The sequence below is a fragment of the Canis lupus genome, chromosome 4 (genome assembly GCF_048164855.1).
Source record: "Canis lupus baileyi chromosome 4, mCanLup2.hap1, whole genome shotgun sequence".
Classification (NCBI taxonomy): Eukaryota; Metazoa; Chordata; class Mammalia; order Carnivora; family Canidae; genus Canis; species Canis lupus.
Window position 1 is genome coordinate 77,193,636 of NC_132841.1, and position 14,340 is coordinate 77,207,975.

Genomic DNA, 14,340 nt, shown 5'->3' on the forward strand with positions numbered 1-14,340 from the left:
TACACGGTAAGCAGTTTTAATACTGGCAGTTCTTTATTTGAATCTTTTCTCATCTTTTGTTCTTAGATTCATTATTTAATGAAGTCTTTAAGGGATGATGAAACAATACAAAGGATCAAATTGTAGCTTAAACCCGGGGCAATCAAAGGACACAGGCAATTGCTTCTTTCTTTGGGGAAGTTTATCTCCATCAACTCAGCTCTGAAAATGTCCTTCATCTCATTGTCAAAGCCAGTTGCTCCCCACTAAATCCATGCATTCCATGTTTTTCTTTAATAAGTAACCTAGAAAATCAAGTGTATCTTTCTAAAACTATTTCATAGATAAGTAGCAGCGTCCATTATATTTCTGCTAGTATTTTATCAGGAAGTCTAGTTAAGAGCCGTATTTACACTGGCATTTGACAGAGGTGATTTTTTTGTGGTTTTATCATTTTAGAAAAGTTTATCTTTCTTGGTTTCAATTGGTTTATCATAGTAGTCTATCTTGCTTTGTTGTCTTGTAGGATATTCCAAGATGGGTCAGGAATTTAGGGTCTTCAAGGTTAACCTGGCAGTCTGAAAGGATGAGGGTATATTTCAAGTAATGTAGGACTGACGTAGGTGCTAAAGCATGATGTCTGTGATGTAGTTTTGATCTGTTTGTGTAAGATACCCTGTGGCATCATACAGCAAAGGCAAAGTTCATTATATAATGGAGATGATTGTACCAGAACTATGTAAGAAATTCTGGTTCCTACTTAAAAATATACTTCTTGAAGTTTTAAGACTATTTTCCACGAAATGTTTTTTTTTTTTTTTTTTTTTTTTTGTAAAGAAATAGGCCTTTAGTGAAACACTGGGGAGTCATGTCAATTCATTGAGAAAAATGCCACCAGCTTATTTTTATTGATCATATTTCCATGAGTTTAAATGTAATTTTTAATTAGAGTTGTTACCAAAAATACCCTTTTCTATTTATTTTTAAAAATCAGATCATAGGGATCCCTGGGTGGCGCAGCGGTTTAGCGCCTGCCTTTGGCCCAGGGCGTGATCCTGGAGACCCGGGATCGAATCCCACATGGGGCTCCCGGTGCATGGAGCCTGCTTCTCCCTCTGCCTGTGTCTCTGCCTCTCTCTCTCTGTGATGACTATCATAAAAAAAAAAAAATCAGATCATATTTTGACCCTTTTAACTTATAGCTAGAATAACACATTTTTGTGAAGAGTTAGAAAAATTCAGTCTGTGATCTGCCCTTGACATGATTGGTCAGTTATTTCCTATGTAAGTGATAATAACACTTAAAGAACAGGCTATAGAGCTGATGCTTTTTCGCAAACCAAGTATATTAATTTACAAAATTATTAAATTGTATAAAACAGTTTGAAAAATCCACTACTATCTTCCCATATTTAATGATGTTGATTTTAGGAAAAGATCACAAAGACATTAAATACATTGATGAGTATATGTAAAGTATATAATTGTGATATTTATCCAAATAATTTAGTGCAGTCATTATCTTTGCTTGATAAATTATAACAAAAATGGGCTGTTATGTTGGCATTTACATTGGAACTATCTAAAATTTTCAGTTGTGCAAACAATTTTTCTTTAATCTCAAAATTCTTTTGTTTCTATTTTTTATAGTGTAGCAATGAAATCTTATATGAATCTGGAATTTCAAGAGAGTCTGTTGAGTTTTAAATAGTTCAAAGTTTGACAAGTTGTGATATAAAATGATATATATCTGTTCTGGTCCTGGGCCTGTTTTCCTTCAGGTCAGTTCTTGCTTTTTTTTCCCAGAAAGGAAAATCAAAGGGGGATTGCCCCAAAAGGAGGTGTTTCTCCTGTGTATCTGTCTTTGGTGAGATTTATCCAATGAGAGTTATCAGTTGGCAACTGGAGGGCCCTGGAAAGGATTATTTCTCCTGTTTGCTCTACCTCAGAAAGTTTCTTAAGCAATAGGTTTATCTCCGCCATGGGTCCACCTTGGCCCTAGTCTCCTGGTAATCAAGGGCCCTGGGCCCAGATAATATCACCACTGCTTCCTGTTATCTCTCTAGTCTATGGGTAGAAGTGGTTTCATGCTTTTGCTAATCTCTGTGTTGCTTCCTCCCTCCTTTCTGGTCATTCAGCAATTCCATCATATGCTTAACCAATTCCCTGCATTAAATTTTATCAGATTCAAATACTTAGTGATTTCAGTTTCCTGGCTAAACATTGATAACATGTTCTAAAGAATACTGATTGTATAGCCTCAATTTTTTTTTTTTTTTGTTACTCAAAATCAGTTTTATAAATTGGAAGATTTCTGGTAGATCAATACTTCAGGAGTCTGCATAGGGTTAGTTTAGATAATATAAAACCAAGAAAGCAATTGGGAAATTCATTAATATTACTTTCTTTTATAACCTGTTATTTGCTTCTCCATTACTATAAAGCATTGAAACTATTTCTGTACTAGGAATTACAATGCTACTGGTGCTGGTTGTGTGAGAGTTTTGTGTGTTTATGTGTGTATGTGTGTGTGTGCCTGTGGATGTGTGTGATCACGTTCCGGGAACATTTATTTAGTGGGCTTTAATGCTATCACAGCTAACATTTGTGTATGTTTGTTTTCTTTATCTCAGCTCTGGTAAATCCATGAAAAACAGATGAAAGCCAAATCTTTCATTATTCCTAAATCCCTGATTATGACATGTTTCTCCTAAGATGTGTCCCCAAAGAGTGAATGAGGCATCTGTAAGTATGCACAGGTTATGGCGCAGTCCCCTCAGTGGCATTTTGTCCATATGGAGCTTAATTCTGTAAACTACCTATAACTAGGTGTAAAATTCAGACAGAAAATAGCAATTTATCACAAGTGTCCAGCTGGTTTCTTCTTCCAAGTGGTTATTTCCTAATCTGAAATCCAGCCCATTCACTGCCCACTTACATTTTTGAGCTATAAAATCAATAATAAATAGCAAGAACATTCCCTGGAGAGATTAGCCATGCATTCCAACTGGGAAGAACAAATGAAGGGCAATGCCATATTACTTTGTACTTGGATTTTAATGTGAAAAATAAAATGTGGAAAAACGGGAGTGCTCTTTTAATCCAGGTGATCAATAATGCAATGTAAAATTAAGTTTAAAATTCCTCCTAAATCTGGAAATGCTACTTAAAAGCAAATTTTTAAAGAGATATGTTTGCAATTAGTATGATCTTACAAATGATTTTTTGTGTATTTTACTGACTCACTGATTTTCCTTTAATATAATTGAAACTGATAAGTTCAAAATACACACTTTGAGCTCTTTTTAAAATGAAATCTTAAAAAATATGCCTTAAAATGTTGATATATTGCCCTCTGAGGAATTGTATCATTACCTCCAAATGCACATCCAACAGAACTATGCTGTCCAGAAATATCTACCCAAGATAATTTCTAATCTGGCTTACTTGCATATGTGCATATACAGATGTTTGAGAGTGTATTTTTGTTTATATAAACCTATATATACACATATACATGTACACTTATGTATATATTATCTATAAACTTAAATAAACAGATACGATAAACATACAAATATATTTATAAATAAACATACAAATATACATACATGCATACACATACACATAAATTTAGCATAAATTATTTAATGATAGGAAATTATCTTTCTATCATGTTCTTATTTATTTGGTTTATTCTTTCCCTAAGTGTATTATAGGAAAATGAAGTAAACAATCATTATTAAATGTTTCCCATAATTCAATGTTTAGTAATAGTATATAAAATAAAATATAATATAACTCTTTGGTTCTTAAGGGTTTACAAACTAAATGGTAAACAGAAACATATAAAAAATGTAGTATTATAGCAAAATCATAGTCAATAAGTACCAATGCTATTTTACTGAATTCTTACCATCACACTAGGAAATAGTTATTACTAATTTCATTTTAGAGATAAGGAAATCCATTCAGAAGTTAATTTAACCAAAGTCACATGGCTAGTGTGTAACTTACTGGAAATTTGAACACAAATATGACCAATTCTAAATCCCTATTCTTTTCAGCATATAATACTGACTTACAGAATAAAAACTGATACAATAAAATGAAATATATTGGAAGGTAGCCTGTAATTAAAAGACAATTGAATACAATAGAAAATAAACTAGCCATATTCAGAGTAGCTTGTGAAAATTTCATAAAAGAGGAGAAGTTTTATTATATCTTAAAAATTAGGTTAGGCTGTAAAGAAGAGAGCAGTATTAATGTGAAAAATACAGAAAGTGAGAAGGCACAGGATACATGTCAAGGAGCCAAAAATAAAATTTAGCTAGAGTATAAGATCCAAGAAGGTCAGAGTTTAGAGATATTGTAGAAAATGTTGATTACATCCAAATTTAGAGAGATATTAATTTAAGTTCATGAAGTTTAAATAATATCTTGGCACATAGGAAACACTCAATAGATGTTTTTTAGATTTAATTAATTAATTTATCTTGTAGGCAGTAGGGAGTGTTGATGCTTGTTAGCGTAGAAGCATGGCATGATGACAGGATTCCTTCACAGTGATTAATCTCGTGGCATTATTCAGCATGGGCAAAACTAAGTTAGGAGACCTTTAAGCATGAGATAAAGTCAGAAGAATTTTAAGGAATGGATGGATGAAGGACTCATTTAGAAGTCATATCAGGAAGTCAACTTTTATGGGTCTCTGGAAATGGAATAATTTATTAAATGCTACTTAAAAAAACATGGGCTGAATACCTACTAGGTGCTAGGTAAACAAAAGGGAACAGAGTAATGAACAATGTGGGAAAGGTACAGGAACATAAGAGATGATTTACTATGAGATTAAGAGTAATAGGAAAGTCATAAGGGACAGCTAGTTCTAGTGGACTTGACCTCAGCTGAACATTGAATCTTGAACTTGTTCAAGGATACCTAGTGCATAATAGGAAATATCTACCGTCTTACAATATACAGTTTTTCTCATAACAAAGTCATTACAATAAGATGAAAATACTGTAAAGTAATTCGGTTTATATAATTAGACATATATGTGCATGATTATTTCCAGGTACTATGAAAGGCAGTTTGTTAGCCATTTGTAAATTCTTTGAGAAGGGGAATTTTGGTTTTAATTTCTGTAATGGAATCTAGAAGAAATCCTAATCTATTTAGGAATATATTTTATATGTCTATATACATTAATATTTGCATAGTTATATATAATATTTATATAATACATGTTATATAAATAATACCTACATATAATATTTATATAATATACAGTATATAAATAAGTATAACCTTGAATAAATTATATAAATAGCTTTATTTTAATATTTGAATAATAGTGTATCTTCAGATTCTGTGAATTCAAAATTTTGATCTTTGATACTTTGGAGTATGTACATTATATATATAAATATTGTTCTTATACATAGAAATATAGATGCATTATATAGTATATAATATCTACAACAAAATAACATCTATATTGCATATTAGGCCTGTTAATATGTAGAGAAGGAGTTGTCATTGGAAGAGTTAATATATAAATTTATTTTTGGATTTAACTCAATTTAGAATTTTATTCAATGAACATTTAATGAATTCAACTGTGAATTCAAACAAAATGGGATTGTAATTCTTTGTTGTTGTTGTTGTTGTTTTAAAGATTTTACTTATTTATTCATGAGAATAGAGAGAGAGAGAGAGAGAGAGAGAGAGGCAAAGACACAGGCAGAGAGAGAAGCAGGCTCCATGCAGGGAGCCTGATGTGGGAGTTGATCCGGGGACTCCACGATCACGCCCTGGGCCGAAGGCAGGTGCTAAACTGCTGAGCCACCCAGGGATCCCTGTTGTTGTTTTTCTTAAATAAATATTTTATTTATTTATTTGACAGAGAGCACAAGCAGGGGGAGTAGTAGGCAGAGCGAGAGGGAGAAGCGGACTCCCCTCTGAGTAGGGAGCTCGATGTGGGTCTTGATCCTACGCCCAGAGATCATGACCTGAGCCAGAGGCAGACACTTCACTAACTGAGCTACCCAGGGACCCCTGATTGTAATTCTTTGAATTCAATATTCATAACCTCTCTTTTGTTAGAAAGTCCATGATGTTTCATATTTGTTTCTGGACAGATAACTTTCTAGAAAAATACATTCCAGCACTAAAAATGTCACCAGCATAAAACTGTAAAAACTACATTTCAAATGCAACAACATGGCGCATGTTTTCCAAACATAATTGATATGATTCAGAACTTTCAGGGAATGGAATTAGCAAACATTTTTCTCTTTTTTTTCTCAAAGGTATCTCCTTCGTTCTTGTGAACAAATAGAGTGAATGACTAATGTAGTGATTTGTGTGTATTGCCAAGTAATCGTGTTCCCTAAACCTACCTCTAAATTTCTGAACTGAATTATGAATGTGAAATGGTGATTTTCAGATGCTTCTGGTTAGTTAATAAGGAATTTTATAAAGTTTTCAGCTTGGTGTTGAAAGAGCTTAGAATTCCCAGTATGATTCTCCATTCTCATTCCATAATCAAAGTATTAACCAAGTTGATAGAAATGTGTAGAGAACAATAAAATCCAGTCTAGAAGTTTTTTTTTTTTTTTTTGGTAGAAGTGGATGAAGTTTCTCCCCTATTTCATTATTTAAATGAATAATTAAAGAAAACAAGTGTTGACATATTTGAAGGGTTGACAAGGGAGCAATTGGAATGTGAATATGACAGTGATAATCTGCCCTGTTAGATGGTGTGGACCACATTTGCTCTCATAGGGTGATGTTATATTCCTTTAAACTTTGTGCAACCAAAATGCTTGAACACTGGCCATTTTTGTCTCATACACTCTGAAAGGAGCAATTTGCTATCAATGAATAATACAACATAAAGATAGAAGGATGCCTACCGTTATTCAATAAGTAAGACATGAACTAATTTTTTTTATTTCTCAGGATATTCTGAAAGTACAATATGAAACTTTTACAGGAAATGTTCATATAAAAAGTAAAAAAAGTACTGCAACTTTTGGGAAAATTATTTTCTCAAAGTAGCTCATTAGAGATTGTATGGACAGAATAATAAATAACACAAAGAATAAAATCTGGGTGGAAAGTAAGGCCAACTGGAGCAAAATAATCTCCCCTCAAAGTTGTGATTTCTCTTTTAGAAAAGGTTTTTATTTTTGCAGCTTAATGATGCTATATCTTGGAAGTATCTGAGAAGGTTTTACTTCCAATACTAAAATAGCACAGTAGTTTCAAATATGAATCCCAAGATCCAATTTGCCTAAAAGTTAATAGTAACAAGAGATAGGAGTAAGGACATTAACTTTTTTTTCCACATTAACTAATAAATTTGATCCATAGGATGCTCACAATCAGAACTTTGAAAGATAAAGTTTGAAAGTTAAATTGTTTCATTCCTTAATCAATTTTTTAAATCACATAACAAGCGTTTCTTATTTATTAAATAATTTGATGATTTAGTAAATGGCAGGCACAGTGCTACTTGCTAGGAATTCAGAATCTTAGGAGATGATCCCTAGACATTACTGGAAGGATATAATGAAAGTTCAAATTCCTATTTGATTAAACATTCTCACAAATTAGAAAAGATGGACTTTCATTGCTAGCAGGTTTTAGAGAGTGAGACAGAGGAATACTTATATTTTACTACAAAGGGACAAAAAAATTAGCTGAACTAAATCATATGAATTTAATACAGCAAACCTATCACAAACTTTACTTTCTTGGTGAAAATGAGCTTCCAGGGCCTCACTGTTTGATTTTTCCAAGCCTTATTGTTTTATGCTAAATTTGGTATCTTAGTGACAGCTTTAAAGGAATGCCCGTGTATGCTTCTAGAATGGGCTGCAGCTGCTTCTCAAACTAACATCTTGGCTTGGTTTCCACAATTTTCTATTTGAACATGAAACTGTATTAGCGTCCCAAATACTGGCTATTAATCCTCTCGCCTAAATATGTGGCAATTCTAAAATTCTGAATGGCTTGCTTTTAAATTCTTTCACTCACTTCATTTGATTAGTAAGTGTTCCTTTTATGTAACTTAAACGATTATTTCAAATACTTCTTAAAAAGGCAAGTCTGTTCCTATTTAAGTACTTCTATACTACAGCACTTTGTACATGTACATAGCATTTCCATTTCCAAACGGTAAAGGTATGGAAGAAGGAAAAAGAAAGTTTTTAAAGTGATTGAGCCTATACAGGTATGTATTGAGCCTATACAGGTTTTTTTCTGTGTTATATGTGGACTCTTCATAGACGTTATCTTCCTGTTTGCATAAACTTTGTCATCTAGAAGTGGAAGATGGATAGAAGAAGATGCTTAAGGGTTGATTACTGTTCTGTGACCTGAGGAAGCTCAGAAAATTTTGCTTATTATCCTAGATTTTACCAATGTTTTAAACTGGACACCAGAATTGATTATTAGGTCAATATATTTTTTAAACCATTGGTTTAAGAGTAAGCTATTTTCCAATAATAAGATAAATAGACAACATTTCGGGTTAATTCCTATATTAAGACATTCAGAGACCAATTTCTAGATTATATGAACTATCATGGACAAAGAAAATGTGAATTGTTCAGGTGATTGTAAAAACATATCTGAAGATAAAGGAAAACCAGTGATAGTATCTAGAGCAAGTAACTTTGTGTGCCTTATGAAAAGGTGTCAGAAAAATTTGAAAATAAGATAGATTTTTAGAACGACCTATTAATTTAGGGCATCTCAGGTGGCTTGCTTGGTTGAGTGCCCAACTCTTGATTTTGGCTCAGGTCTTGATCTCAGGATCCTGGGATCAAGACCGACAACAGGCTCCGTGCTCACTAGGGAGCCTACTTCTCACTCTCTCTCTGCCCCTCCCCCTGCTTGTGCTCGCTGTGTCTCTCTCAAATAAATAAATCATTTGTAAAGAGTTCTATTAATTCTACAATGAAACATTTTTCTCATATTTGAAAATCTTGTAGAAAATGCAAAGAAATTCATTTGGCCTATTTATTCTGGGAATTCAACATGAGATTAGCATCCAAAAATCAATGAGTGTAATTTACCATGTTAGCAGAATTAAGGAGAAATATATCATATAATAATTATAATATATGCAGAACTGATATTTGATAAAATCCAACACCTTTTCAGGATAAAAAATTTTAACAAAGTAGGAATAAAAGGAAACTTCCTCATTTTCATAAAAGGTATTAACCAAAATGTACAGAAAACATATCCTATTGAGTGGTTAAATATTGAAGGCTGCCCCTTGAGTCAATGGGATAAAAATGCCATTATCTCTTCTATTCATCATTTTTCTGAAGAGCTTGTCCAGTGCAATGGAACTAAATAAGTAGAAAGGAAAAGTTATTGAAAGAGAAGAACAAAATTGTCATTATTTCGACATAATTTAAAAAAAAAACTAGTAAAAATGAATGTAGATTCAGCTTCTGAATATAAAGTTTCTATATAAGATATTAAAAATAAACAAAAAAATTATTTCTAATGATAAGGGAAATTTAGAAAAATTATGTAATGATAACTTTAAGAATAGCTTTAAAGTACATCAAATAACCAAGAATAAATCTAACATAAGATTTGCAAACTCCCTTCAACAAAACTACTAGGTATGAGAGAAATTAAAGAAGAATAAATAAATGGAAAGAGGTTCCATATTCATGGACTGGAAAGATCCAATATTGTAACAATATAAAATGTACACTAACTGATCTATGTGTTTAATGGAATTCCAGTAAAAATTTTATCTTTATTTGGTAGAAATTGAGAAGCTGAATCTACATTATAAATGGGAAGAAAGGACCAAGAATTAAAATGATATTTTTGAAAAAGAATAAAGTGAGGAATCTTACTTTATGAAATATCTAGATTTATAAATCTTGAGAAATTCAGTAATTATTCAGTACATAATGGAGACTAGATAAATAAAGCAACACACAGCGCTAAGGAATAGTCACTTGAATTATGATAAAGTTCCCCTTCAGTGCAATAGGGAAAAGGTGTTCTTTTCAATAAATGGTTCTAGGTTAACTGGGTATCCACAAAACAAAACAAACAAAAAACCCCCAACAAAACCCAAAACAATCTTTAGCCCCACTTCAAATGATTAAAAAAGAAATGATGTCTCAGTGGGCTGTAGAACTAAATGTAAAGGTAAAATAATACATCTTCTAAAAGATTCATTAAAAGTCACCAATAAGAAAAAGAAAAGACAAACCAGAGTGGAAGAAGATGTTGGCAATATATATATCCGAAAAAGGACTCACGTCAGGAGTATGCAGAGAGCTCCTTTGAGTCATTAAAAAAATGCAGACAACTCAATTTAAAAATGATGGGCAAAAGTATGAAAGAGGCATTTCACAAAAGGAGATATTCAGATGTCCAATATGCGTATACAGAGTTGCTTAACATTGTTAATTATCAGAGAAATTCAAAACAAAACCCAAATGAGATGATATTAAAAATGAAACAGAATGAATTAACTTAAAAATGAAAATTAAAATTTTAAAAGATGAAAAGTTTTGATGAGGATATTGAGCCACTGGAACTCTTGCATTCAGAGGGTGATTATGTAAAAATGAGTCAGCCACTTTGGAAAATTGTATGGAAATACCTACTGAAGCTGGATATGCACAAATTCTATGACCTGGTGTCCTACCTATTTTCATACCAGAAATGAAAACCTGTGTGCATCAAATGACTTGTATAGATATGTTCGTAACAGCAGCCTACAGTCTTGTATGAGCAAATAAACTGGCATATTCACATAAAGTGATGCCATAAAGTAAGTCAGAAGAGGCACTACGGCTACACACAGCATAATGGATGAGTTTTGCAAACACAATATGGACCAAAAAAAGAATCATAAAAAGACAAGCCATAGTATAGACCTATTTCCATACAGGTCAAAACCAGTTAATCAGAGATGGCCATAGAAACCAGCATATTGGATATTTTTTTGAAAGTAGTGTAATAACTTGAGCAAACAGGAAGGAGGCTTCCGTGATGCTGGAACTGCTCATTTTATTTATCAGAGTGGGATTACATGGGTGTGCTCACTTTGTGATAATTCATCAGGCTGCACATGTGTACTCTGCTCACCTTATGGTGTGTGGAATAGACTTCAATAAGATGTTTATTAAAAAAAGAAAAGATATTCGGCATTTCTATAAAGAAGAAGTCACTGAATTATTTCCTTAAAGTATATAAAAGAAAAAAATGTACTTCAGACTGAAGAGGTGGTATCCTTGGGTAAACACTGGATTTGAGGGAAAGGTTATGTGAATTACTTGGTAGATAAATAGAATCTGTAGTTTGTACAACTTAGAATAATTTCTCCAGTGTCAGAAACAATTTTGCTCCTTGTTCACAGATGCTAAAATAAAACTATAAATGGGTTACACAACTTACTAATCATTACAAGCAGGGGAATATGCAAAAAGGAGACAGAATTATTAAAATCCTACAAGTATTCTCTGTTCAGTCAGAAACTCTGTTGGCAGGTTCTTTCCTCCTTTAATTGGCATTACACTATTTTTTGAAAGTTCTGATTTTAGAGGAGACAATGGTACTAGATAATTCTCCCAAATAGGAGAGCAAATTTCCATAGATCAACCTGTAGGCATTTTGCAGTTGGTAACTTGATGATGCTTTTTAAAATGGTTTTGAACGTCTGAAAATGACTCTGTAATATCACATTGCTGGGAAAAATGCGAAAGGACCCTTTTCATTCACCAGGCCATTGTGCTCAGTGTCCTGCGGTGTTCTGTGCTGTGAACTTTATGTGGTTTTAATTATTATTGTTTACGATGATAATGCCTGAATTGTGAATGGATGCTACGTCGGTCCTGAGTGTCTTGGTGGAAGCTTCATAATAATTAAAGATACCATTTATATAGTTCCTGGAAAGTAAAGAAATAGCCAGGGCTCCTTAGGTAGGTTCTTGTGGGAGCTACTTGCACAAAGAATCAACATATTTCCTATGAGACAGTAGGAGGTAGGATTAAAAAGCACATTTCTTTTCTTTTTAAATTTTTTAAAAAAATATTTATTTATTCATGAGAGACATGGAGAGAGAGAGAGAGGCAGAGACACAGGCAGAGGGAGAAGCAGGCTCCATGCAGGGAGCCCGACGTGGGACTCAATGCCGGGTCTCCAGGGTCATGACCTGGGCCGAAGGCAGCGTTGAACCGCTGGGCCATCGAGGCTGCTCTCTTTTCTTTTTCTTTCTTTTCTTTTTTCTTTTCTTTTTTTCCCCCTGCCCCCAGCCCAGTCCCTGCTTCTCCCACTGCCTTTGTGACTAACAAGGTTTACTTGTTTGTTTCTGTTTTTGTTTTCATTTGATCTTTCGCAGTGTCACCCTATTCCCGGCAGCCTTGATGCCATTATCTCAGCCTAGGCAATATACGAAAATTGTACTAAACATCCATGTTTCAGTGGTAATGTTTCTTTTTGATGGGAATTTTAACTTTTGCAATATCTATTACTATGAAAAAAGTATTTATTAATATATTTAATGAAGGAAAGAATTTTGCAAAAATGTGAGCATTTCTGTGCATTGTGGTTTGTTCATTATTATAATTGGGCATCATATCATGGTTTCCATTGCTATGAAAGCGATTTTAATTGAGGGGTGCCTGGGTGACTCAGTAGATTAAGTGTCTGATTCTTGATGTCATCTCAGATCATGATTTGAGGGGCCTGAGATGGAGCTCTGCCCATGACCAACTCTACTCTCGCTGAGTGTGGAGCCTGATTAAGATTTTTCTCTCTCCCTCTTCCTCTGCTCCTCCCCCACTCACTCTCTCTCTCTCTCTCAAAAAAAAAAAAAAAGATTTTAACTGAAATTTTCATTTTTTGAAAGTCAGTAGTTTATATAGTTTATTAATGCTTTTGTTCATTTTTTTGAGCAAGGAAATATTAGTTTTTCTGGGGGAAAGCATGATGACTGAGTATATTATTTCAAATGTATTTCTGTCTTTTCTACTAAAGTACAGGCATTATTTAATGATTACAAAACTTCATCTGACCATATAGGTTAAATAAGTCTTGTCTTCCTTCTGTTATTAAATTTATGACCATGCATTGGGTATGATCATATGTAGATCAAAATTCTTATTCTTAGGGTTGGATTTTATGATGTCTGTCATGAGGAAAATATCTAATATTTATTTACTGACTTTATTTCTTAAAGGAAATAGAATATGAACTATCTCAACTGATCAATTTTCCAGGAAGATAAGGATATAAAATAGAATTTCATGCTTTTTAGAGATTTTATACTGTAAATAATTATATCAATCTTAACTTGAGAATCCTATGAAACAGCTAACAAATGTTCTGTTACTAGTCTTTGGGTGTCTGACAACTAGAAATGACTTAATTCTACTGATGATTACTTTAAAAACAAAAAAGTCACCACAAAATGGAATTTGCATTTCTGAGAAAATGAAAATCATCAAAAACTTTTTAATAGAAAGCATTAGGAATTCTTACCGTAGTGCTACAATTTTATCCTGAATTTGTTTGAAGGATTAAAGATGAGGAGCTATAGTACCAAGATGTGTTTCACAGAGAATATTTAATATGTAATATTTTAAATTTTATATTGATGAAATGATTTGAGAATATGCTTTTTAAAAGAGAATAACTTTAAAGAAGAATAAATATACAAAAATTTATCTAAGTATAATTCTAGCAGGTGAGAATGTACAAAATGCACATATTTCATTGACTTTCTTCTAAAGTGAGCATAGCTATTAACTATTCACTGGAAAGATTGAATTTACTGCATTCTGACACAGAGGTAAAACACAGTGGTGAGGAGACTAGGGGAGTGTCTGGAAGAGCCAGTAGGAAACATATTTGTCTTTATTTTCCTGATTGAGATCAACATTTTGCAAACTATGAATCCACCTGGATAGGGATGAGGACAAAGTTCTGGAGAGCTCATTGAATATTCTATTCTGGACATTACTCTGTATCTTCAGAGGTTCAGTTTAATCATACACACTGTAGCTGCATCTGAAATTCTTTTAATGGTACCCCAGGAATCCTTGAGCTATAGAAATGGCCACTCCATCTCCCCAAGTAGAACTGACCATTCCTTTGTTCTTCCGTGGTATCCTTTTTACAGTGTGTACCCATGAATTTATGCATGTATTTCTCTTCCCCAGATTGTAATGTGATTAAGCTGTCTTCACAACCTCGGGCTTATTACACTGCCTCACCATAAATGTGGGTTCAGTAACTAATGTGTAAATGGATGAATAAAAGCTTTAGTAAACCATACTTTACTGACCTGGAAATGTGTAT

At 33.1% G+C, this 14,340-nt stretch overlaps 1 long non-coding RNA gene across 4 annotated transcripts in view; it reads left to right on the top strand.

The window, feature by feature from the left end:
* The window catches only part of LOC140632707 (uncharacterized), a 668,295-nt gene that overhangs the window by 331,919 nt on the left and 322,036 nt on the right, over nucleotides 1-14,340 (top strand). Inside the window, exon 5 of one of the 4 annotated variants that reach the window (XR_012030354.1) lies at nucleotides 2,613-2,724. The exons of the other annotated variants lie outside the window; for them this stretch is intronic. This is a non-coding gene — a long non-coding RNA (uncharacterized lncRNA). The remainder of the gene's footprint in view (nucleotides 1-2,612; nucleotides 2,725-14,340) is intronic. 4 annotated transcript variants of the gene reach the window in all.